This window comes from Schistocerca cancellata, chromosome 3, assembly GCF_023864275.1.
Source record: "Schistocerca cancellata isolate TAMUIC-IGC-003103 chromosome 3, iqSchCanc2.1, whole genome shotgun sequence".
Lineage (NCBI taxonomy): Eukaryota > Metazoa > Arthropoda > Insecta > Orthoptera > Acrididae > Schistocerca > Schistocerca cancellata.
The window spans coordinates 824,111,465-824,137,672 of record NC_064628.1 but is presented as its reverse complement, the minus strand read 5'-3'; positions in this window follow the sequence as shown (position 1 = coordinate 824,137,672).

Here is a 26,208-nt window from a genome sequence, read left to right as displayed (position 1 = left end):
TTGTCCTGCAGGAATTGCCCAAGTCCTTCGGAGTGCACAATAGGCTTGAATGGATGCTTACGTATGTGTCATCCGTCAGAGTTGTATCTGGAAGTATCAGGGGTCCCATACCACTCCAACTGCACACCTACTACACCACTACAGAGCCTTCACCAGCTTGAACAGTCCCCTGCTGACATGCAGGGTCCATGGATTCATGAGGTCTCCATACCATTAAATGTCCATCCTCTCGATACAATTTGAAAAGAGACTCGTCCGACCAGCCAACATGTTTCCAGTTATCAACAGGCCAAAGTCGGTGTTGACGGACCCAGGCGAGGCGTAAAGCTTTGTGTCGTGCAGTCATCAAGAGTACACGAGTGGGCCCACGACTCCGAAAGCCATATCGACGATGGTTCACACGTCGCCACTTGTTGACGGCCCAGCAGTGGAATCTGCCGCAGTTTGCGAAAGGGCTGCATTTCTGTCACGTTCAACGATTCACTTCAGTCGCCTTTGGTCGCTTTTCCGCTGGCTCTTTTTCCGGCCGCAGCGATGTCAGAGATTTGATTTTTACCGGACTTTTGATATTCACGGTACACTCGTGAAGTGGTCGTACGGGAAAATTCCCGCTTCATCGCTACTTCGGAGATGTTGTGTCTCATCGCTCGCGCGCTGCCTGTAACGCCACGTTCAGACTTGATAAAGCGCCACTGTAGCAGACACTTGTTGTCTTATGTAGACATTGCCGACCGCAGCACCGTATTGTGCCTGTTGTAAGTAGGCTGTTTATGTTTTCTTATAGGCAACGTTACTTAGCGCTCTGTATGAAAATCACTGGCTGTGCTGTGTGCAGTCTGTGGCCAATTTGCATTGTAGTCAGCCATTGTAGTGTAGGGCAGCTGGATGTGAACAGCGCGTAGCGTTGCGCAGTTGGAGGTGAGCCGCCAGCAGTGGTGGATGTGAGAAGAGAGATGGCGGAGTTTTGAAATTTGTAATACTGGATATCATGAACTGCTATATGCATTATGGCTTTTGAAAACTATTGAGGTAAATACAGTGTTTGTTCTCTATTAAAATCTTTCATTTGCTAACTATGCCTATCAGTAGTTAGTGCCTTCTGTAGTTTGAATCTTTTATTTAGCTGGCAGTAGTGGCGCTCGCTGTATTGCAGTAGTTCAAATAACGAAGATTTTTGGTGAGGTAAGTGATTTGTGAAACGTATAGGTTAATGTTAGTCAGGGCCATTCTTTTGTAGGGATTTTTGAAAGTCAGATTGCGTTGCGCTAAAAATATTGTGTGTCAGTTTAAGCTCAGTCCTGTACAATTTTTCTAAGGGGACGTTTCACTGTTTACGTATCTCTGTATTTGAATAGGCATGCCTATACCATTTTCTTTGGAGCTACAGTGTAAAGAAACCAAATTCTAAAATAGTTTTCATGAATATTTAAAATAGCGATTTCCAGCTTAGAAACAGAAACAGTTGGAAAACTAAAGATAACGGAACTTGATGACTCAGTAATATTTATGACTTTGAAGTAGAACGACATAGTCTTTTTAACTCAACAGTAAATATTTTTAGAGAACTTTGATCTACTATTGATTGGTAGAGAACAGCTAGTTAAGTTTTACATAATTAAAAGTAACGACGAAGACGAAAATTGGAACATGTTACATTACTTACAGTGGAACAACGGTGCCAATTCCGAACATCCAGTGTATTTAGACATGTATACAACAGCCAGTTGTCTAAGCAACGCGGCATTCAACAATTATTCCACGATTACTTAAATACACTCCTGGAAATTGAAATAAGAACACCGTGAATTCATTGTCCCAGGAAGGGGAAACTTTATTGACACATTCCTGGGGTCAGATACATCACATGATCACACTGACAGAACCACAGGCACATAGACACAGGCAACAGAGCATGCACAATGTTGGCACTAGTACAGTGTATATCCACCTTTCGCAGCAATGCAGGCTGCTATTCTCCCATGGAGACGATCGTAGAGATGCTGGATGTAGTCCTGTGGAACGGCTTGCCATGCCATTTCCACCTGGCGCCTCAGTTGGACCAGCGTTCGTGCTGGACGTGCAGACCGCGTGAGACGACGCTTCATCCAGTCCCAAACATGCTCAATGGGGGACAGATCCGGAGATCTTGCTGGCCAGGGTAGTTGACTTACACCTTCTAGAGCACGTTGGGTGGCACGGGATACATGCGGACGTGCATTGTCCTGTTGGAACAGCAAGTTCCCTTGCCGGTCTAGGAATGGTACAACGATGGGTTCGATGACGGTTTGGATGTACCGTGCACTATTCAGTGTCCCCTCGACGATCACTAGTGGTGTACGGCCAGTGTAGGAGATCGCTCCCCACACCATGATGCCGGGTGTTGGCCCTGTGTGCCTCGGTCGTATGCAGTCCTGATTGTGGCGCTCACCTGCACGGCGCCAAACACGCATACGACCATCATTGGCACCAAGGCAGAAGCGACTCTCATCGCTGAAGACGACACGTCTCCATTCGTCCCTCCATTCACGCCTGTCGCGACACCACTGGAGACGGGCTGCACGATGTTGGGGCGTGAGCGGAAGACGGCCTAACGGTGTGCGGGACCGTAGCCCAGCTTCATGGAGACGGTTGCGAATGGTCCTCGCCGATACCCCAGGAGCAACAGTGTCCCTAATTTGCTGGGAAGTGGCGGTGCGGTCCCCTACGACACTGTGTAGGATCCTACGGTCTTGGCGTGCATCCGTGCGTCGCTGCGGTCCGGTCCCAGGTCGACGGGCACGTGCACCTTCCGCCGACCACTGGCGACAACATCGATGTACTGTGGAGACCTCACGCCCCACGTGTTGAGCAATTCGGCGGTACGTCCACCCGGCCTCCCGCATGCCCACTATACGCCCTCGCTCAAAGTCCGTCAACTGCACATACGGTTCACGTCCACGCTGTCGCGGCATGCTACCAGTGTTAAAGACTGCGATAGAGCTCCGTATGCCACGGCAAACTGGCTGACACTGACGGCAGCGGTGTACAAATGCTGCGCAGCTAGCGCCATTTGACGGCCAACACCGCGGTTCCTGGTGTGTCCGCTGTGCCGTGCGTGTGATCATTGCTTGTACAGCCCTCTCGCAGTGTCCGGAGCAAGTATGGTGGGTCTGACACACCGGTGTCAATGTGTTCTTTTTTCCATTTCCAGGAGTGTATAATACTGCTAACAAAGAGGCATTACACATACTCGTCCCTGTACTACCTGAAGAAGACGAATCTGCAAACAAACAGATAACTACTAAATATAAATATGTAGTGGTGTGCATGTGACTGCACACGATCGATGGAAAAAAATTAAGATATTACCTGTCTTATCGAAGTATCAACGCTACATGTAATAAGTCAGCACAAACACTAGTTTGATACAGCTCTCAACGACTGGCTACTGTGCAAGCTTCTTTATCTCTGCCTAGCTACTGCATCCTGCATCAAGCTGTAGCAACTTACTATAGACAAGGTATGGTCTCCCTCTACAGTTTTAACCTCCCCCCCCCCCCCCCCCCGCTCCTGTCTATTGCCAAACTGATGATTCCATGATACGTCAATTCTTTCATATAAATTCTACCATAATTTTTTTTTTCGTAGTCGGATTCAGTACCACGTCATTGGTTGTCCGAGTTACCCATCAACACTCACCTGTGGCACCACGCTTCTAAAGTTTCTGTTCTCGTCTGCTCTGCACTGCTTATTGTCCACATTACACTTCGTGCATGGCTACATTCCGGACAAACACATTCAGAGATACGTCCTAACACAAAGTTCATATTAGATATTAAGAGATTTCTCTTCCTGAGAAACGCTTCTCTTACTACCGCCTAAGTGGATTTATGTCTCCATAATTCGATCGTCGTCGTCTGCTGCCGAAATAGCAAACTCGTCTAGTACCTTTCGTGTTTCATTGCTTAAGCTCAGAATCGCATGATTTAACTAGACTACTTGTTTCATTTTTGTAGATGATTATCTAATAATCTTACAACAACTTTTCAAGAGAAAATCCAGTCATTATACTAGACGTATAAAGAAATTATATTCTTCCTAAACGGTATAGAAACCTGTGCTCTGGGGATTTGTATGATAACAACATACACAATGATACTTTCTTTGTTTTTAGGCACCACTAGAGTTTATTGAACATTTCTGGGATGCTCTCACGTTAGTTATTAAAGCCTTGGCGAATTTGTGAGGTCTCTTTTTCAGTTCGACAAACAGCACTAGAGAATGTATCGAACAGGGGCTTTGGAAGCGAATTCCTTCGTAGATGAATTTTACATTTTTTATATTCTTCAGATAAATCATAATTGGTATGCACACATTGCTCGCAATGAATCAGTTGTTTCGGACAAGTACGCTATAATCATTGGGACTGTTATAGAGTCATCTGAGTTATCGTATTTCATGTGATCATATTAAATAGATTTTTATCATTTTATTTACGAACTTTACTTCACATTAATCTACAATTATGGTCAGATACCAGACTTTTCATCGAAGACCATCTACCAGTCTGCTTTAATTTTAGAAGTTTGGACCACAGGGTGCACATAAACAGCTTGAGGGAGACCTCTGAGTTACCTGCTTTTTAATGTATATATATATATATATATATATATATATATATATATATATATATATATATATATATATGTATGTATGTATGTATGTATATATGAGAGTTTTCAGTAAAACGATTACTTCGCTAGAAAAGGAACTTTAAGAGGAGAAGGAAACGGAAAGCGAAAAAGAAAAAGAAAGGGGCAAGGAGAGTTACTTCTCAGCATCTCGTTGATAACGTGGTTATTAGAGGTGGCTTTCTAGTGCAGCTATACAAGAATGTGAGAAGAGTACGGATGAAAAATTTAAATTAATGCAACTGGATGGAGATCTGAGAGCCTTCACATCCGAATTAAAATCCAGCGTCATAACTGCGGCACCTCGTTACTCGCTTCATGCATGATTGTTTAAAAGGCAAATACCTTCAAGAATGGGTTGGCACAACTGCATTCGATGCGTAAATCTCAGCGGAAAGGATGATAAATTCCCTTCAGTTGTGAGGTAAACTATTCGCCATGAGCATGACTAATTATAAATCACTTCAATATTATTAACTGATTGTTAACAGCTGGCAGAACTACATATTCATATTGATAAACCGTTGGTTTCACACACTTCCAAACAATTAACTGAGGTAGTTGAGGACAGCGCGAGAAATACGCGCCGGCCGCTGTGGCCGAGTGGTTGTAGGCGCTTCGGTCTCGAACTGCGCGACCACTACGGTCGCAGGTTCGAATCCTGTCTCGGGCATGGATGTGTGTGATGTCCTTAGGTTAGTTAGGTTTAAGTAGTTCTAATTCTAGGGGACTACTGTTCTCAGATGTTAAGTCCCATAGTGCTCAGAGCCATTTGAACCATTTGAGTTAGATGTGTAGTATAATCGAGATGTGAGAGCATATTTCTCGAGAAAAATGTTGAAAGTGTTACAGAACAAGCTGAACCTTACATACAAGATATCTGCTTTATAACAGTGTTCAGAACAGCGAAAAATAAGGTTTTGAAAGCGAATTAATGCATCGAGAAACGTAAAAAGAAGGGAAAAGCACAGAGAATAGATTCCACAGCAACAATACACAGGTATTTTTTCCAAATGTTGGCAGATTGCTGCAAACTATTTAGGAGAAGATAAGGAGCAAAGAAGGTGGTATGGACATATGGCCGAAAACGCGTTTCAAAGTAGGTACACTAACTTGAAGGGAGAGATAAATGATCTTTTACACTGACCTCTGCATAAACACCAGACGGTTGCCCAACCAGTGTGGGGCAAGCCCAACGACCGTGTGTAACGTTGCCCGCGGCAGCAGCCACTATCCGTATCACTTACAAAATGACTGAACGTCAAACTCTTCTCTTCCGCCCGTCCTTCCTTTTTATTTTCAAAGCTTGCAGTCCTTATTTTCTACGGCCTTGTCACCGCTGGAACGGTTTTTGTCGCTGGTTCGTTGCACAGGCCACCACAGCTCTGGCATTTCTATCATCCATCCTATTCACAGATGATCCTACCTTCACGAGGGGTTGAATTGTCAACGTTCACAGATCCCACCTGTGGGCTACGTAGAACCGCTTGGCATGGTAGCACCGAACCATCAACACCGGTTCAGTCTCAGTTGTAGGGAGGGGTTACTGGCGACTGCCTCTGAGTTGTCCTCTCACATCGCTGCACCTAGAGTTGTTGGCCTTGCCTCCCCACTCGAAGACGTGTCTTTAGTGGTACGTTGGGTAATGTGGATACTTCATCGTGTTGCTCCAGCCTATATCTCTCTTCAGTGTGGAGCTAAACCACTGGTACAAATACAATACCACCACTTGTCTGATGTGTTCCCATGTGTGCTTTCAATTACTGAAGCCTACACTGTCAAATATCTCTTATCTCCACGTTCAAAATGGTGCACCTCCCTTGTAAAGCATTTCCGGCCGTATGTCCATTGACGGTTCAAATGGCTCTGAGCACTATGGGACTTAACATCTATGGTCATCAGTCCCCTAGAACTTAGAACTACTTAAACCTAACTAACCTAAGGACATCACACAACACCCAGTCATCACGAGGCAGAGAAAATCCCTGACTCCGCCGGGAATCGAACCCGGGAACCCGGGCGTGGGAAGCGAGAACGCTACCGCACGACCACGAGCTGCGGACGTCCATTGACGTTTTCGGTCCTTATCCTCTCAGGGATTGTATCCTGCAGTTTGTTTCCATTTATTGAAATCATCCTACATAGTTCATTGCATCCACACTTTCTTGTCAAAGACGTCGCATTCTCAAATTTAGTTAGTTGAACAATACTACGATACTCTGTTCATCATAATAATAAACCTGATGTGAACTAACACAGGCACGATGACTGGTCAGAAGCCCTAGTACACATACACTGGTTTTGTTTACGCTCGTGGAAGTAGTGTAAGTAGGCTGTTTATGTTTTCTTTATGTAAGTAGGCTGTTTATGTTTTCTTATTGGCAACGTTACGTAGCGCTCTATATGAAAATCACTGGCTGTGCTGTGTGCAGTCTGTAGCTAGTTTGCATTGTTGTCTGCCATTGTAGTGTTGCGCAGCGGCAGCTGGATGTGAACAGCGCGTAGCGTTGCGCAGTTGGAGGTGAGCCGCCAGCAGTGGTGGATGTGGGGAGAGAGATGGCGGAGTTTTGAAAATTTGTAATACTGGATATTATGAACTACTATATATATTATGACTGTTAAGGTAAATACATTGTTTGTTCTCTATTATCATCTTTCAATTGCTATCTATGCCTATCAGTAGTTAGTGCCTTCTGTAGTTTGAATCTTTTATTTATCTGGCAGTAGTGGCGCTCGCTGTATTGCAGTAGTTCGAGTAATGAAGATTTTTGTGAGGTAAGTGATTTGTGAAAGGTATAGTTTAATGTTTGTCAGGGCCATTCTTTTGTAGGGATTTTTTATAGCCAGATTGCGTTGCGCTAAAATTATTGTGTGTCAGTTTAAGCACAGTCGTGTATAATTGTTCTAAGGGGACCTTTCAGTAGGTCCTACTTAAGTAGTTCTAAGTTACGTTAAATGAATCTTTAAGATATGCAAATGTATTAACAGCCATCATCGTTTTTCTTAATCACCGTTTAGTTATGCAGTTTATTTCAAAAGTCGTGTAGAGTCACAGCCTTTGCACTGTTGTACTCTGATTGTCGCGTGTTAAGGCGCAGTTTGAAAATGGCAGAGGATGGTTCCTCTTCCGTAGTGAAACACACGTGTGCAACACAGTTCAGAATGCCGAGAAATAGGTTGTTCTCAACGTTTTTCATAAATTTACAGAGAGAGTCAGTTTTGAAGTTTTCCGTGCATTACATACAGTTGAGACACAAATACACACTTGACATATAGAGGAATCGATATCGTAATACACTCCTGGAAATGGAAAAAAGAACACATTGACACCGGTGTGTCAGACCCACCATACTTGCTCCGGACACTGCGAGAGGGCTGTACAAGCAATGATCACACGCACGGCACAGCGGACACACCAGGAACCGCGGTGTTGGCCGTCGAATGGCGCTAGCTGCGCAGCATTTGTGCACCGCCGCCGTCAGTGTCAGCCAGTTTGCCGTGGAATACGGAGCTCCATCGCAGTCTTTAACACTGGTAGCATGCCGCGACAGCGTGGACGTGAACCGTATGTGCAGCTGACGGACTTTGAGCGAGGGCGTATAGTGGGCATGCGGGAGGCCGGGTGGACGTACCGCCGAATTGCTCAACACGTGGGGCGTGAGGTCTCCACAGTACATCGATGTTGTCGCCAGTGGTCGGCGGAAGGTGCACGTGCCCGTCGACCTGGGACCGGACCGCAGCGACGCACGGATGCACGCCAAGACCGTAGGATCCTACGCAGTGCCGTAGGGGACCGCACCGCCACTTCCCAGCAAATTAGGGACACTGTTGCTCCTGGGGTATCGGCGAGGACCATTCGCAACCGTCTCCATGAAGCTGGGCTACGGTCCCGCACACCGTTAGGCCGTCTTCCGCTCACGCCCCAACATCGTGCAGCCCGCCTCCAGTGGTGTCGCGACAGGCGTGAATGGAGGGACGAATGGAGACGTGTCGTCTTCAGCGATGAGAGTCGCTTCTGCCTTGGTGCCAATGATGGTCGTATGCGTGTTTGGCGCCGTGCAGGTGAGCGCCACAATCAGGACTGCATACGATCGAGGCACACAGGGCCAACACCCGGCATCATGGTGTGGGGAGCGATCTCCTACACTGGCCGTACACCACTGGTGATCGTCGAGGGGACACTGAATAGTGCACGGTACATCCAAACCGTCATCGAACCCATCGTTCTACCATTCCTAGACCGGCAAGGGAACTTGCTGTTCCAACAGGACAATGCACGTCCGCATGTATCCCGTGCCACCCAACGTGCTCTAGAAGGTGTAAGTCAACTACCCTGGCCAGCAAGATCTCCGGATCTGTCCCCCATTGAGCATGTTTGGGACTGGATGAAGCGTCGTCTCACGCGGTCAGCACGTCCAGCACGAACGCTGGTCCAACTGAGGCGCCAGGTGGAAATGGCATGGCAAGCCGTTCCACAGGACTACATCCAGCATCTCTACGATCGTCTCCATGGGAGAATAGCAGCCTGCATTGCTGCGAAAGGTGGATATACACTGTACTAGTGCCGACATTGTGCATGCTCTGTTGCCTGTGTCTATGTGCCTGTGGTTCTGTCAGTGTGATCATGTGATGTATCTGACTCCAGGAATGTGTCAATAAAGTTTCCCCTTCCTGGGACAATGAATTCACGGTGTTCTTATTTCAATTTCCAGGAGTGTAGTCTGAAATGTACTACAGTATAAGGAAACACAAAAATTTCATTTTTAAGGCAAAGATGAAAAAACAAATACTCTTTATTTGGACTTTGTTCATCGTTTTATACCACAGATGTAGAGAAATGTCGTAGAAACATGAAAAACAATCATTTTCACAGCACAGAGCACACCATACAGATGCTGTATTTGTACATTTTCCACTGTACCATTACAATATGAACCCAACAGAACTGATCTGGAGCCAAGTTAAGGGATTTGGGCCGAGAAGTTAAGCTTCCAGACGACTGGAACTAACGCACGCAGGGTTTTCACGTGTCACTGCCGAACGTTGGCGGGATGTAGAACGGCTCATCATAAAAGAAGGGGAGAAAATGCGGCGTCTGGTTGGCTTCACGGATTCTGTTGTTGATAGGCTAGTTATCAACGTAGCGGGCGACACTTCCAAGACTGAAATGTATTTCTCCGATTCGGATAAGGACGGAGCTAAGAGATTACCAGACGACTGACTGTAATCAACACCTTCAGTGGCTTCAGTATTCAACAGTACGGAGAAATCCCTGCAGTACGCTTTTGCAGCACACTCAGAAAGATTACGGTGTGTTTAAGGTATAAATTCTCATCATTCTTGTTTGTAATTAGAATACTATGCCAGGTGGGAACGAGAGCATTTTATGCTTTCCGTCTGGTCATCTAAGAAGCGCACACTTGCGCTAGAGTTTTGCCGAAAATTATTTCATTCTCTTTAAAAATCAAATCACATTCGAAATATATTGTTTCTTTGCTCTTCTCTTTCTACGCCTGGACTGCGACTGCTTACATCACTCCAAGTTAATTGGATTGCTGGCTGACCATGCTGTTCCGTGTTTAATGCCCCGCATTATCTCTCAGTCTGTGTGCCTGTAACACAGCATAAAACATAGATCGTACTTGACTGTACTGGTCACAGCTTGGTTTTCGCTCAAGTGAAACGAAATCCATTGAGATTCAAGCAAACGCGGAAGAATACATGGCGTAATGTTTACATCACGTTTATTCTTATGATGAACAGAGAATAGTAGTCGATTCCATTGCTCAGAAAGTCGCCCTTGTTGTGAATATTTCCTGTCTGTTGGAACCGTTTCCAAAGCTTTCAATGGCGTTTTACGGTACATCGAAAATGCTCGGGTCAAAATCAAATGGCTCCAAGCACTATGGCACATAAAACTTGAGGTCATCAGTCCCCTAGACTTAGAACTACTTAAACCTAACTAACCTAAGGACAACACACACATCCATGCCCGAGGCAGGATTCGAACCTGCGACCGGAGCAGCAGCGCGGTGAAGAACTGAGGCGCCTAGAACCGCTCGGTCACAGAGGTCGTCATGCTCGGGTCAGTTTCTATATTTATTTCAAGGCGTCCGGAGTTCTAGCAACAAGGGATAACGTCCAAATGGAATCTTCTGCGCTTTACATTGTTAAAGTCTTTAAGAGACTACTTTCTGCTGGCATATAAAGTACAATAACGACAGAAAATTTATTGCGTGATAATCGCTATGGTTCAAATGGCTCTGAGCACTATGGGACTCAACTTCTAAGGTCATTAGTCCCCTAGAACGTAGAACTACTTAAACCTAACTAACCTAAGGACATCACACACATCCATGCCCGAGGCGTAGCGGTCGCGCGGTTCCAGACTGCAGCGCCTTTAACCGCTTGGCCATCACGGCCGGCGATAATCGCTATACTCCCTTGTCATCTTATAAATTACTTAAAAATAGCAGACGTTTCGGCAGCGTTGCAGTTGTCTGTTTCATGACGTAGATTCGTTTAGCCTGGTGGCATACTTCAGTATAATGCGGTTTTAACGGTGTTATAAGGCTACCAACGCGAAGTTTGTAAGAGTTTGTTGAGCTAAAATTCCACTGGTCAGTGATACAAGACGGACGTGGTGTAAGATAATCATTACATTTACTTCTCCTGTGTTTGTTATACAGGAATATGATCTCTTTCTTTTTCGTGCCAGAAACAAATATAGAGCGGTGAACGATATGGAGCAGTCTTTCATCGGAAGAAAAAATTAATCGCTTAAGATCTCATCAGCACTTTTCACATGATCTGTGCCATGTTGCGGCTCGATTTGATTCTGGCGTCGACCATAGATGCTTGATAGCAGTGCTATACGTTTGTTTTCCCTGATCGCCTTTTGGACACCCGAAGTGTGGCTGTGAGTGTGTAGTTAGCGCCGGCCGCGCCTGTGCGGTAGGAGAGTCGGCCGCTTCCTGGTTAGAATACTGGAGCAGCAGTTGATGGACTGTAAGTAGTTATTAATAGTTACGGTTTAATAAATTGTTAGTAATTTTGGCTACCAGAGAAGTGACTGGCATTTTCCGTTCAGAAAAGTAATTAGTTTCTGGTGAGTTCAAAATGGTTCAAATGGCTCTGAGCACTATGGGACTCAACTGCTGTGGTCATAAGTCCCCTAGAACTTAGAACTACTTAAACCTAACTAACCTAAGGACAGCACACACATCCATGCCCGAGGCAGGATTCGAACCTGCGACCGTAGCGGTCGTGCGGTTCCAGACTGTAGCGCCTTTAACCGCTCGGCCACTCCGGCCGGCTTTCTGGTGAGATATTAAGATACCGAAGAAAGCGTTGCCGAACTTATAAACCGATTTTGTGGCGCCTTGGACTGTCCACTGCAGCTGGCTAAACAGAACAACAGTGAAGTAGGAGCGCTAGATAATTTGTGTTCTGAATAGTTTTCCGCGGTGCAAGCCAATATTGTGTACAGACAAGGCCACCTTCCACCCCGTACTCGATGGCAGAGGTCGGGATTTGATCCAGACTAATCTTGACAAGGAGAAGCTTTCGATACTGGAAAGGCTACGAGACAAAGTATGGGACACTTAAATCTTGGGTGATGGCTTGCTTGTGCAGGAACGGGCATAGCATAAGTAGTGCTGAGTGCAGGATCGTGCGGAAGAGTGGTGATGTGGGACTGTGGCGTTATTTTAATGAGATTCCTAATCCGATAGCAAAATTATTAGAGGGAATAGATGTTTTATTTATGGGGTGTAGGGAGAAAAACATGCGATTCCTATGGCTAGTCGTGAACTTGCAGCGTCGAGCCAGCGTTCTTCAAACGTCGCATTGTGCTCCAGGCCATTTACCCTTTGACAACAGGTAGATTGAGAGGATTAATGGCTCAAGTTGTCCACGAACAAGATTAGCTGGAAGGGCTGCTGAAGAGGACCAGCTGTGAGAATTTATCCATTAGGTGCAGAACTGATATAATTAACAAATATTATTTTAGAATGCAGGGTTGCAATGAAAATTTTACTCATTACGTGAAGGAAATTCACAACGCTAGGCTTGCTCTGTGTTTAGAAACCATCTAACGGATACGATTAGTAACGTCTAAGAAGGGATGGGTCCACAGGATCGTTCGCGATGGTTTCTGCCGGTAAACGTGGTAGTTTTAGAGACCTCGCTCTGCTGGTGGCCACCATGGAAGGTTTTCGGCTGCAGGGTGAAAAGAGATTTGTTAATAAAGTCAAAGTGGAACCTGTATTCTCAATAACAAAGCAGTAGTCAGGGACTACCCGGTTTGGGACATCGTTTTCGTTCGCTAGGGAATGTGTTGCCAGAGGCCCAAATAGTAACAGCCCGCGGTGCCCGTAAAAAGGTAGACCGGTAAGGAGTTGTAATAAAATTATGGGAGTGAAATGGTTCAAATGGCTCTGAACACTATGGGACTTAACAGCTGAGGTCATCAGTCCCCTAGAACTTAGAACTACTTAAACCTAACTAACCTTAGGACATCACATACGTCCATGCCCGAGGCAGGATTCGAACCTGCGACCGTAGCGGTCGCGCGGTTCCAGACTGGCGCGCCTAGAACCGCTCGGCCACTGTTGTTAGTGCGCTCGTTAACCGGAAATGGGTTAGCAGTTTATGTGATTCAGGGAGTGGTTCTTGGTGGATAATCAGTGGTATCAAAGGTATAAGAATCTGTGTAAACTCCCTACCTTGCAGTCAATTAGAGAACGATGTCGCACAGTGAACGGCGGAGAGATGCCGTTGATCGGAAAGATACGAGTTAGTGTGAACGTCCGAAAACTTTCCTAGCCAGTCCATTTTCTAGCTGCGAAGAATCTATGTTCACGTGTTATTTTGGGTTCTGGTTCCATAAGAAAAACTCTCTGCGTTTAGGATCATGCCAGAAGAAGTTTCTTTCTTAAATTTTGCCTTCAGACCAAGTATAGGTTGTGTGAACACCATCTAGATCGTGGTGTTAATGCTGTCGAACGGTATGCAAAAGAGTTTCAGTTAGACTATCTGTACCTGTTACAGCAATTCCCAGATGTGCTCAGTGAGCAACGAGGACTAATGAGTCAGATAGAACGTGACATCCAGTTTACGGATCAGGCGCCTTCGCGGCAGTCACCTTACCGCTTATCCCCATCCGAGATGGGGCTAATTGCTGTGGCGCAATTGCTGGAGGATGGTATGATCAGGCCCTCCAACTACTCTTTCGCGGCTCTCATAATTTTGGCCCCTAATAGAGGAAATGATGAGTGCCAACAAGGCATTGATTACCGGTGGTTGAATCGCAAGGTGATGTTAGAATCAGCCCCATTGCCTGACCTTCATAACTGTTCTCGTGGTTGGCGGGAGCAAGCTACTTTGCGGTGTTAGACTTAAATCAGGCATTCTTGATGAAAAGATCCAAGTCTCTTACAGCCTTCGTTTCCAATTGGAATTTTATTAATTTACCCGAGTTCCCTTCCTTTTACTGGTGGGAGCGATTGCCCTCTCCCGTATACTGGATTCGTTATTCGGAGAAAAATGGTTCAAATGGCTCCGAGCACTATGGGACTTAACATCGATGGTCATCAGCCCCTAGAACTTAGAACCTAACTAACCTAAGGACAGCACACAACACCCAGCGTTATTCGGAGAGCTGACATTTCAGTTTGTATATAATTATTTAGACGACGTTGTCGTTTATAGTAAAGATCTTTTATGAAAATCTTGATCAATTTGAAGCAAATGGTCCTCAGGGAGGCACAGCTGACTTGAACTCCTAGTAATATCAACCCATTACCTTCTGAGATTTCCTTTCTGGGACACCTAGCGTCTACTAAGGGCGTGAAAATCGACCAAGAAAGGACTAAACCATTCGCGACTGCTCACCTACTAAGGAAAATAGAGCAACAGCCAGATTTAGAGAAAATATTTTTTTTTCGAAAATTCATTCCGAATTTTGTTCAAGTTGCTGCTGCTCTGTACCGGCTTCTGCTGGTCTGAAGGCCAACAGGCAGCCTTTGACACGCTCAAGGAAGTACTTAGTAAGGTGGGGCAGCAGTTCTTCTGCAGGAGCAGGAAGGAGAGTGGTGACCCACTGCTTACGCATGTGTGTCTGACTGAAGCGGAGATGAAATATTCGGTATCCGGTGCGTGAACTGGAGGCCTTCTTGATTTTGTCTGGACTGGAGAAATTCCGTTTCGATCTTGAGCACAAAAGTTTTAAGCTCAAAACAGGCAACAAGGCCTTGAGCTGGGCCCTCACTAGGCCTCAGAAGAAAATTAGAATAACCTCTTAGGCATTCCTCATTTCAGCCTTTCAGTTCTCCGTCAAGTACATTTGAGGCTTGAATTACATAGAGGCTGAGGCATCGAACCGTATGTCTGAAGGAAAACGCATCGCCACGGAGCGCTGTGAAGAGGTTGGAGAGTGTACTGCGGACGGCACTGATTTAACTGAGATTCCTGCCTCATTTGAAAATTTACCCTATTAATAGGAGGACGAATCCTTGAGGGAAAGTAGGCGGCAGCAGAGGGAAGACAGGTCCGTGAAGGGATACCAGTTAAATTAAGTGGATGTTACGCTAGCGACCTCGGCATGACGGTAGCCAAAGATTTGTTTGCATAAACAACTGGTTCTGACGGTCTTCTACTATTTTCACCGGTACCAGTGTGTTGGAGATTTTGGAACCTATAAAGCCATCCAAAAGGTTAAAGGGCAACTAACCTGGTCTACTTTATATTTGGATACAAGGAGGTTAATCGCTCTGTGCGTGGAATGTAAGGAAGCCAAGCTTAATCTGGTCGCGAGGAGAGTTTTTGGGACAGTTTGACAGCAATTACCACTGTAGTAACGATTCAACGTCTTTAAGGAGTACTTTCTCGTTTCGGGCCTTGTCAGGGACAATGCTCCGACATTTGCGTCTAGAGAGTTCCGTAAGTTTTTCTTTGGTAACGGGCTTTCCCACATCATCAGTATTCCTTATTACCAGCAGCCTTCGTTTGTGGAGATGGCAAATAGGAACCTAACATCCGCAATGATCATTAATCACTGAAATTCGCAAGCTGTCAGGGACAGAACCTTGGACTGCCTCAAATTTGCTTTTAACTCAGTGGTCCACGAAGTTCGGAAGACAACCGTCTAAATTAATGCTGACTTATCCTTTATACTCACCAATTACTAATGTTTGGAACATGAATCTTCTGTTTCCGGAGATGACTGACCCTGAGGGCTGCGTGGCAGTGAGCGAGTACCGCCTGCGACCTGCACCTTGCGTGTGTCTGATGTAGTGGGACGTGAAATTGAAGCGTCCCCCATCCACCAGTGTCAGCCCAGTTTGCAGGTGAATATAAGTTTAATTTACTGTTTTTTTAATGTATTTTTGTAATATTTGTAATAGCTGTGAATTATCTAAAGTTTTGTATTTTTTTTTTATGTTTCATGTACGGAGAGGGCGGCGCAACGAACGGAGACAGCATCTTCACTGCCGGGACCAGAGAGAAAATTGCTGGCCACTATACGTCGCGGGTCGACAGCCAAAGAGCAACAGAAGATCCTGAAACCGATTTGTTGCGTCGTGCTTCTAAAAATTAAAATATTGAGAATTTGTAATGTTTGTACAACAATGACGTCATAGAAAGTTTAATTATGTTGTAAAGGTTCAGTCCTAACTTGTCAAGGCTCAGGTTCACGTCTGTATGTAGGAAGATAATAAACTAGTGGATACTGCTAAAGTTCAAATACGTGTTCCGAGAATTTATTTATGAACAATTATGTAAATGAATTGATTATTAATTTTGACAACGTTCATCGCGAGTTTGAATCTGGAAAGTTTATTCAATGTGGTTCTAATATTTGTTGAATCAGATAACTTGCATTAATATAATTTCTGAGAAGAAACAGAAGGACATCTAAATTGAAAAGGTTTGCACAAACAAATTGGACTGAGTGACGAAATTCTGCGCATACGACTCAAATGAAGATGTTTTACAGTTTCGTTCAAGAACCATTCAGAGACAGTTTAAAAAGAATTTAAATAATTTTGTAGTGTGTTGTAAGTGACGTAGGTGACGAAGTCTACACATGGTCATATGTCAAAACAAAATCATTTATACAAAACTTGCGTCGTTACACTACACTGACTAGCAGTCATTCCTCGCCAGGTGACGTCGCTTTCACCTGGGCGGGCTTAAGTCGAAAGTAGACCAATGGTCATGATATTCTGTCCGATCAGTGTATTATCGAATGCGTTCAAACAGGACCAACGTCCTGTTATTCTTCTCTTGGTGCCAAAGGAAAAATACCGGTAGATATCCAACGAAGAATGTAGATTGACTATGGGGCTGCACGTCTTTCGATAACCACCGCTGTGTAATGGTGCTCCAAGTTCTACACTGGCCGCGATTAGACACAATAGGGCTGTCGAACTGGGAGTCCAGTCTGACTCAAGAGGGAGACACTCGAGCACCTGCCCTATAATCCTGATCTTTCCCCACGCGAATACAATCCCTGCGGTCCCTTAAATATGGCTCTGAAGAGACGACGATTCCTGTTGGACGAGATCGTGAAGCAGGAAATTATGGACTTCTTCGAGCAGTAAGACACGGCGTTTTGCCAAAGGGGTATCTTCAACCTGGTGAGTGTATTGGGTGATTGCCTCACAGCTCACAGTGGTTGTGCCTGACTGAGACACCGATTTGGGATTTTACGGCTTTCTAACGGAAACCTTTTGATATCCCCTTATTTTATTTCTTACTTTCAGACAATCATTGTAGAGAACATTTGACGGTTTTTTAGTTTCAGTATGTTTCATTTAATTTTTTATTGACAGTCAAATATCTTGCTAATGCAACTTTCAACACCCAAAGAGTGCAAGCTTTGTAAAGCTGAACGATACATTTACATAGCTAGCAGCACCTGTGCCTGAAGTATTTGTTTCCCTCAAATCACTAATTAAGTTTTTGACGCGACATTGGTCGACTTGATACCTTACGGTACCTCATTTGTTCATATCTCACACTTAGTTTGAGTACGAAAATTTGGAGAATATACAGGGTGAGTCACCTAACATTACCGCTGGATATATTTCGTAAACCACATCAAATACTGACGAATCGATTCCACAGACAGAACATGAGGAGAGGGGCTAGTGTAATCACGTTAATACAAACCATAAAAAAATGCACGGAAGTATGTTTTTTAACACAAACCTACGTTTTTTTTAAAATGGAACCCCGTTAGTTTTGTTACCACATCTGAACATATAAACAAATACGTAATCAGTGCCGATTGTTGCATTGTAAAATGTTAATTACATCCGGAGATATTGTAACCTAAAGTTGACGCTTGAGTACCACTCCTCCGCTGTTCGATCGTGTGTATCGGAGAGCACCGAATTACGTAGGGATCCAAAGGGAACGGTGATGGACCTTAGGTACAGAAGAGACTGGAACACCACATTACGTCCACATGCTAACACCTTTTTATTGGTCTTTTTCACTGACGCACATGTACATTACCATTCTCCTTAGGTAAACGTACACACGTGGTTTCCGTTTTCAATTACGAAGTGGAATAGAGTGTGTCCCACTGGAAAAGCGTCGACGTATGTGGTATCAGCATGATGGTGCACCTGCACATTCCGCAATTAACACTAGGCTGACCCTTGACAGGATGTTCGACGGGCGTTTCATAGGACGTGGAGGACGCATAAATTGGCCAGCCCGTTCTCCTGATCTTACACCTCTGGACTTCTTTCTGTAGGGTACGTTAAAGGAGAATGCGTAGCGTGATGTGCCTACAACCCCAGAGGATATGAAACAACGTATTGTGGCAGCCTGCGGCGACATTACACCAGATGTATTGCGGCGTGTACAACATTCATTACGCCAGAGATTGCAATTGTGTGGAGCAAATGATGGCCACCACATTGAACATTGGCCTGACAAGTCGGGACACACTCTATTCCACTCCGTAATTGAAAACGGAAACCACGTGTGTACGTGTACCTCATCCCTCATGGTAATGTACATGTGCGTCAGTGAAAAAGACCAATAAAAAGGTATTAGCATGTGAACGTAATGTGCTGTTCCAGTCTCTTCTGTACCTAAGGTCCATCACCGTTCCCTTTGAATCCCTACGTAATTCGGTGCTCTCCGATACACACGATCGAACAGCGGAGGAGTGGTACTCAAGCGTCAACTTTAGGTTACAATATCTCCGGATGTAATTAACATTTTACAATGTAACAAACGGCACTGATTACGTATTTGTTTATATGTTCAGATGTGCTAACAAAACTAACGGGGTTCCATTTTTAAAAAAAACGTAGGTTTGTGTTAAAAAACATACTTCCGTGCATTTTTTATGGTTTGTATTAACCAGTTACACTAGCCCCTCTCCTCACGTTCTGTCTGTGGAATCGATTCGTCAGTATTTGATGTGGTTTACGAAATATATCCAGCGGTAACGTTAGGTGACTCACCCTGTATAGTATTCACACATTATGATTCCATACCTCAGTCGGCTAAATCGGAACACTCACAGTATCACTTCGTTGCCCGACTGTTCAGAACCCTTTTTCTCAGGAACGGGGACGTACTACGTTGACATTTATGTCACATTTTAAGGGATACGGTCCCTTTTCGGTGTAAAAAAAATGTATGCATCTAGGACAATGCAGTCAAAATATACGGCCATTTACCTCACATATTGTGATAGCGCAAGTAACAGATCGCAGCGATCATTGCGGATGGCTAGTAATATTCAAGCAATCTGAAGAATCCCTATGCTGCGAATCGCGAGTGTGTGGCTATCTGGTTGCCTGGATGCGACTTTTTGGTTTCGCTATTGAGCGTGGTTGTGTTGTTTCGTTTCGTTGCCCACGTGGAATCATTGTTCAGGAAGCGTGAACCACGCTGAAAACAGAATTTGAAGCTGGATTTGCACTTACATTAAGGAGAAATACATATTTATTAGCGACGATATATCTAGATTTTTCTGGGGTCAGGATTTTGTAGCTTTCACTATAGCAGCAGCAATTTATGGGATGTTAATACTAACAGTCGCAATATATTGGGCTCCAGCTGGTGATTTTGAGTTATTTATGAAACAACTACACACATTATTGAAGTGTTTGAATACTACGTGAGATAACAATAAATTGAGACTTTAACCCTTCCAGTGACACTGGTACATTCATATAAAACTGGTAAACAACCGTAATTACCATGTATAACTGTTTTTCTCCTTACTTAATGGTGTAACCTCCCAAAAAAATTAATATTATTAGGGGAATGATTCTAATTTAAGTGTAAGCTCAGAACAAAATTCATTACTTTCACATTTGTAACCTCCATACAGAAATTCATTCACATTTAACCTCCACACAAAATTTGTTTCCCATTTAATGTAAGCTCGAAACAGAAAAATACCTAAACGTCGTAATAAAAAATAAATTCAGTAACCTGGTAGAATTTGGACTACAGCAGCGCTGCGTCATGGCCCTGTACGATCGTTCTGAATAAAAAAAAGGAAAAATTCTTACCTCAATAAAAACGGCGAATATATCTGCTCTTATATAAAATTTTTTCGGGACAGCTCTGTGCAATGCTGGCCGATACATTTGTCATTTATGAAAGGAAGCAACTGATTTTTCTTTTGTAACAATAGGATTGATCATGGATTGAAGAAATTAGTAAATTCTTTAAATCGAAATGAATTTTTTTTAGAAATTACTTTATATCACGAAGATTATTATTAGGACATTTTTAAAAGATTTACATGGGACTTTACATAACATTACTAGATATGCGCGAGGCTGATTTTTACCTTATACAATAATACACAGGCTCCGGCATCGCTGCACCGCGACCTGCCCAGCCAACGAGATACACCAGACCAGAGCAGACAGGCGACTGCTCGATAGCAACAACTTACTGCTACTACTACCCAGTTCATACTGCAGTCAACACTGATCTTTGGTCTCAGATTCTCTTATAGCTTACATATCGCAGGCAGCACATTCCTCTTACATAACCCTCCACTGGGGATGCAAACATTTGGCAGCGATGGTGAGTCAATTGGACTTGCCATGAGCAACAATTTTTTCTAAAATCTACTTAATTAACTAAGTTGACAGTCACAGAGTATATACATATATATAAGTACAGAACATAAAATGAAATAGAGTGCACATGCACTGAGTACAGAACATATCAAGAAATCACAAGATATTACAGTCACAGAGTATATAAGTGCATAACATGAAATGAAATATAGTGCACATGCACTGAGTACAGAACATATCAAGCAATGACAAAATGTATACGCAATGAGTACAAATCATATTAACAAATGACATAAAGTGCATACGCACTGTAGTATTTTTTTTACCATTTTACTAGAACTAGGATAGGAAATGGAAGGATTGCATCATGGTTGTAGCACATTAGGTTGCGTGTAGCTGCACTGAAAGTTCATATCTTTCTACAGAAGCACAACACCAAGTGAGTCAATCTGAAGTTCTCTTCCCTGAAGTATTAATCAGTGTAGCCAAGACACTGAAATGTCGTATTAATATTCCATGTTATCATTTTTGTAGTACATTAGGTACACTAAACAGTGGAACCATAATAACATCTCCATTGTTCAAGGTGGTGGACACCATGATGTGTCAACACCACACTCATTCACCAACGTAGAATTAGTGCAGAAACCAAATATAGTGCTCCATGACTATAAGGATAGACAGGACAAACGTATATTGCAGTAATTTCTGGTAATTAGGTCAGAAGGTGAAGGGCATTAATTCTCATGCTAGTCATCTTTGAGAATTACACTAGTCTGTCAACCGATTTGACTAATTGTTGGCACTCATTGCCTAGTTACTGAACACTTCTGTACTATGATTGAAGTATTACAGAATAATGTTCATAAATCATCTGATTACAGTGAACATTGGCACTCATTGGCCAGTTACAAACCATTTTTATACATTATTTAAATGTGATCATTCAAAGCAAGAGTTAATTAATGGCATACCATTTACATAATTCATCTAGTTACAGTAACCATTGGCACTCATTCGCCAGTTACAAACCATCAGAAGTCATCATTGAGAACAGGAGCTAACGAATGGCATAGTATTAACATAATTCACCTAGTTATAGTAATCATTGGCACTCATTGGCCAGTTACTAAACGTATAGCAAGTATTGAATATTACAAAACATTTTTCATCATTCAAGTGACATAGGACATATTTAAAATAATTATTGGCACTCTTTGGCCAGTTACTAAACATATAGCAAGTATTGAATATTACAAAACATTTTTCATCATTCAAGTGACATTCGACATATTTAAAATGTAACACACTGCAACTATTACTCAAGGTCTGTGGTTAGAAAACATCATTCAGTATTACTCACAACTCTCTTAAACTGGTAGCATTATTTGGGACTGGTAGTACTTTTTTTTGTGCTAGCAATGCATTGCGCTGGGATCGATAATTAATTGCTGGGGGATGAAAATATTCGCTTTTGACTTATTGCTATAAATGAGGATAGGTAACGTCATTCGTCATGAGTCAGCTGTAGCAAGGTTATGAAACAAGTAGAGTATATGTGATCACATTCATGAATGACACACACAAATGGGTAAAAACAAAATGCAAGTACTAGAACAGGTTTAATGACTAATTGCTTATAGCACATTAATTTCATGAATAGCTTCTCCTAGAAAAAATACAAAATGGATTATTAAGCTGAAAGAAGAAACGTATATTATGCTGAAAATTAGTGAACTTCGAATTAACAGGTAATGAAATGTGTACTCAATATGTATGTACTCTAGCTGTCCTTTCCAAAACATTCAGTCATTATACCATGCGATATAAGACATAATGTCAAAACAAACTGCAATAAATGCTTAAGTAACTACATAGCATCTCTTAACTAATAATAAATATATAGACTTCATCATTATTCTCATCTGCAAAGAAAAACTTCATTATTCATATTAGCATATTCTTCATACAACTATTCATCACCATTCATTATCATCTGCAAAAAGACACTTCATTATCCATTATTCATATTACCATTTACTTCATATAACTATTCATAGTATAGAGTTTCTGATTTCTAGCATATTTCATCACTAAAACTAAGATGTGTAGTTCTGTCTGACAGCCTGCATCAATCGCCTCGTATTCTGAAAGAAAAAATTAGTTAAGACTGCTATCATACGATGTGTATAGTATATTCTTTCTTAATGCTTGTTAATTCTGATCCATTTAATCTTCATGACGAGGTACTGCATCTTCTTTCGTTCATTCCGAAGGCGAAATTTCCATTTCATAGTAATCCACTGTGGTTTGTTTAATTTATTTCTTTTACACGTTATTGCTTTCCGAAAATGATGAACAAGGATTAATATCTTGCATATAAATCATATACCTATTAAATAAAAACTGGTTTCTAGCGATATAATTAAGCATACAGCATAGCATGACAGAAAACGTATTATGTCAAAAACATAGACAGTTCTCAAGTGCAAAAAAATGTACACAGATTATCATAATGTAGTAGCAAAAAAATGTAAAATAGTCACGATGTTGAGATATGATAAGACAAAATGTCAAAGTCAACTGGTGTTTGTTACATCTTAAACATTTCGTAGTGCATACAAACAAACAGGAAAACAATCATACATACATGAAAAATGGAAAATGTGCACGGTCTGATATATAACGCCAAAAAAAGACTTTCTTTGTGTTCAGCTTGTATGTTGTGTAGTTGATAGAGGCGAGAGTTGACAACTTTAATGGAGAAAGAATTTGATAAAATTAATATGTCACTAGATAGAATTGCATAATTGGTCATAAAATATGTAAGTTTATCTGGAAAAATGTGCACGGTCTTATGTGTAACGACAAGAAAAGCGACCTGCCAACCTTACCTTGCCGGGCACTTGCCAAGAAAAAATACGATAATCATCAGTAAGTAGTCACACAAATATAATTGTATACGTGGTCATATAAAAATCAGGAAATGCCATTACAGTGTGATAAATCATTAAGTATGTTCATTCAATAAAGGCTTTAATATTGGAGACATGGTGATTGCCTTTACTTTTTCTGGTTCTCAGAGTTTCGACGTGCTACATTGGGGTGGGGAGTGATGCGAATTGCCCGCATCTCGTCGTCGTGCGGTAGCGTTCTCGCTTCCCACGCCCGGGTTCCCGGGTTCGATTCCCGGCGGGGTCAGGGATTTTCTCTGCCTCGTGATGGCTGGGTGTTGTGTGCTGTCCTTAGGTTAGTTAGGTTTAAGTAGTTCTAAGTTCTAGGGGACTGATGACCATAGATGTTAAGTCCCATAGTGCTCAGAGCCATTTGAAGCCAATGCTGCGAATTCGATATGGACCTGCATATAGAAGCTCAAATTTACTACATCTATTCTTTCCTCTGTTGGATAGATAATGTGTACGTACTAATATCTTCTGTCTAATGTGAAAGTCACGTCGTGTACAAACCTGTTTTTGCTGTTTTCTCCAGCGCTCTGCGGCACGTTTGATGTTGTTCAGCGCAATGTCAATTATTTCATGGTGTCGTAGTCGACGGGATGTAGGAAAGGATACTAATTCTTTAATTTTGTTAGGTGGTTCAACATTTTTCATTATAACATTCGGAGATAGCATAGTAGATTCATTTGGTATGGAGTTAATTACATCCTGGAATGACAGTATGTGTGTATCCCAATCAATATGCTTTTTATGGCTGTATAGTCTACACAGTTTACCAATTCCTTTCATTAGTCGTTCACAAGGATTCGAAGAAGCATGGTACCTGGATATATAGATGGGAGAAATGTTTCTAGCTCGTAACATACGTGTCCATATAGCAGATCGAAACTGTGATCCATGACGGAAATTACTTTCAATACATGCCCTACATGGAATAAAAAATGTTTTACAAATGCATTCGAAACAGATTTAGCAGTGGCTTTGCGTAACGGAGTGAACGTAACAAATTTCGAAGTGAGTTCAACAGCGACAAAAATGTAGCAAAAACCTCTATTAGTTCTGGGAATCGGACCAAAAATATCTACAGCGGCCATAGTCTCAATTTAACAGGTACAATGGGATGTAATGGAGGAATATATGAAGTCGTATCTGACTTAGCTTTCTGGCAGATTTTACATGACGCTAAAACTCGTCGAATACGTTTCTCCATGTTGGTAAAATAACAGTTGTGTCTCAGTATTAGAAAACATTTTCTGGCTCCATAACGTGCGTAACTTAAATGAGTATACCAAATTAATTTGTTAACAAGTTCGTCAGGAATGCAGAGTAACCTGTTGTTGCTGTCAGGGTGAGAGCGGCGAAACAGACTATTATTGCGTTCAGTGTAATGGTTTGTAATGGTAACATTATTCCTATCTTGCCAAAGGTGTTTAATTTCTTTCAATACGTTGTCTTTACTCTGCTCTTGTGCTATGTCTCGTAATGACGACGAAATGAAATTTTCAAATGCAACTTGTTGAATATACATGACGCTGAAATTTGCTTTGCAGAAGTTGGTTGCGATGTCTTGCTGATTGTTGCTGAGAGAACGGGATAGTGCGTCTACTACAATATTTTGTGTACCGGGAATGTGAACAATTGTAAAATTAAATTCCTGTAAATAAAGTTTCCATCTGCTTAACCTGTCGTGTGTAAATTTTGCGGAAAGTAAAAACTGTATCGCTCTATGATCTGTGTAAACGGTAGTGTGTCTTCCATAAAGAAAATGCCGAAATCTCGTAAATGCCCATACAACACATAATGTTTCAAGTTCTGTGACAGAATAATTGCGTTCAGCAGATGACAGAATGCGACTCGCAAAGGCGATGTTTTTAATTACTGTAGTACCATCTTCTTCAATTTCCTGAAAAATGTGTACGCCTAAAGCGGTGTTAGAACTATCGGGGGCAATGGAAAAATTTCTAGTAAGATCTCGATGTGATAAAAGTGGTGCATTCAACAAAGCTTCTTTCAGATTCACAAATTCAGAATGTGCTTGTCTATCCCAGGACCAAATAGTGTTTTTACCCGTCAACTGACATAATCTAGGCGTGTCTAAAGCAGAGTAATGAATAAATTTACGAAAAAAGATAATTAAACCCAGAAAGCTGCGTAATTGTTTCTTCGTCGTAGGAACAGTAATGTCACGTAACGCTTGAAGTTTTTCCGGGTCAGGCGCAATGCCTTCTGCTGAAATTACATGTCCAAGAAATTTTATAGAAGTTTTGCCAAAGTGCGATTTACTGAGATTAACTGTGAGTCCTGTGTTTACTGAGATTAACTGTGAGTGCACGAAAGGTTCGTAACAGTTGTTCAAGAATCAGATTGTGTTCAGACCTGTTGGCTTCTGCAATAAGAATGCCGTCTACATACGTTGTGATTCTGTCTTTTGATTCTGTCGGAAGTATAGTATTCAATCCACGAATAAATGCTGCTGAAGAAATAGTTAAACCGAACGGTAATTTGCAA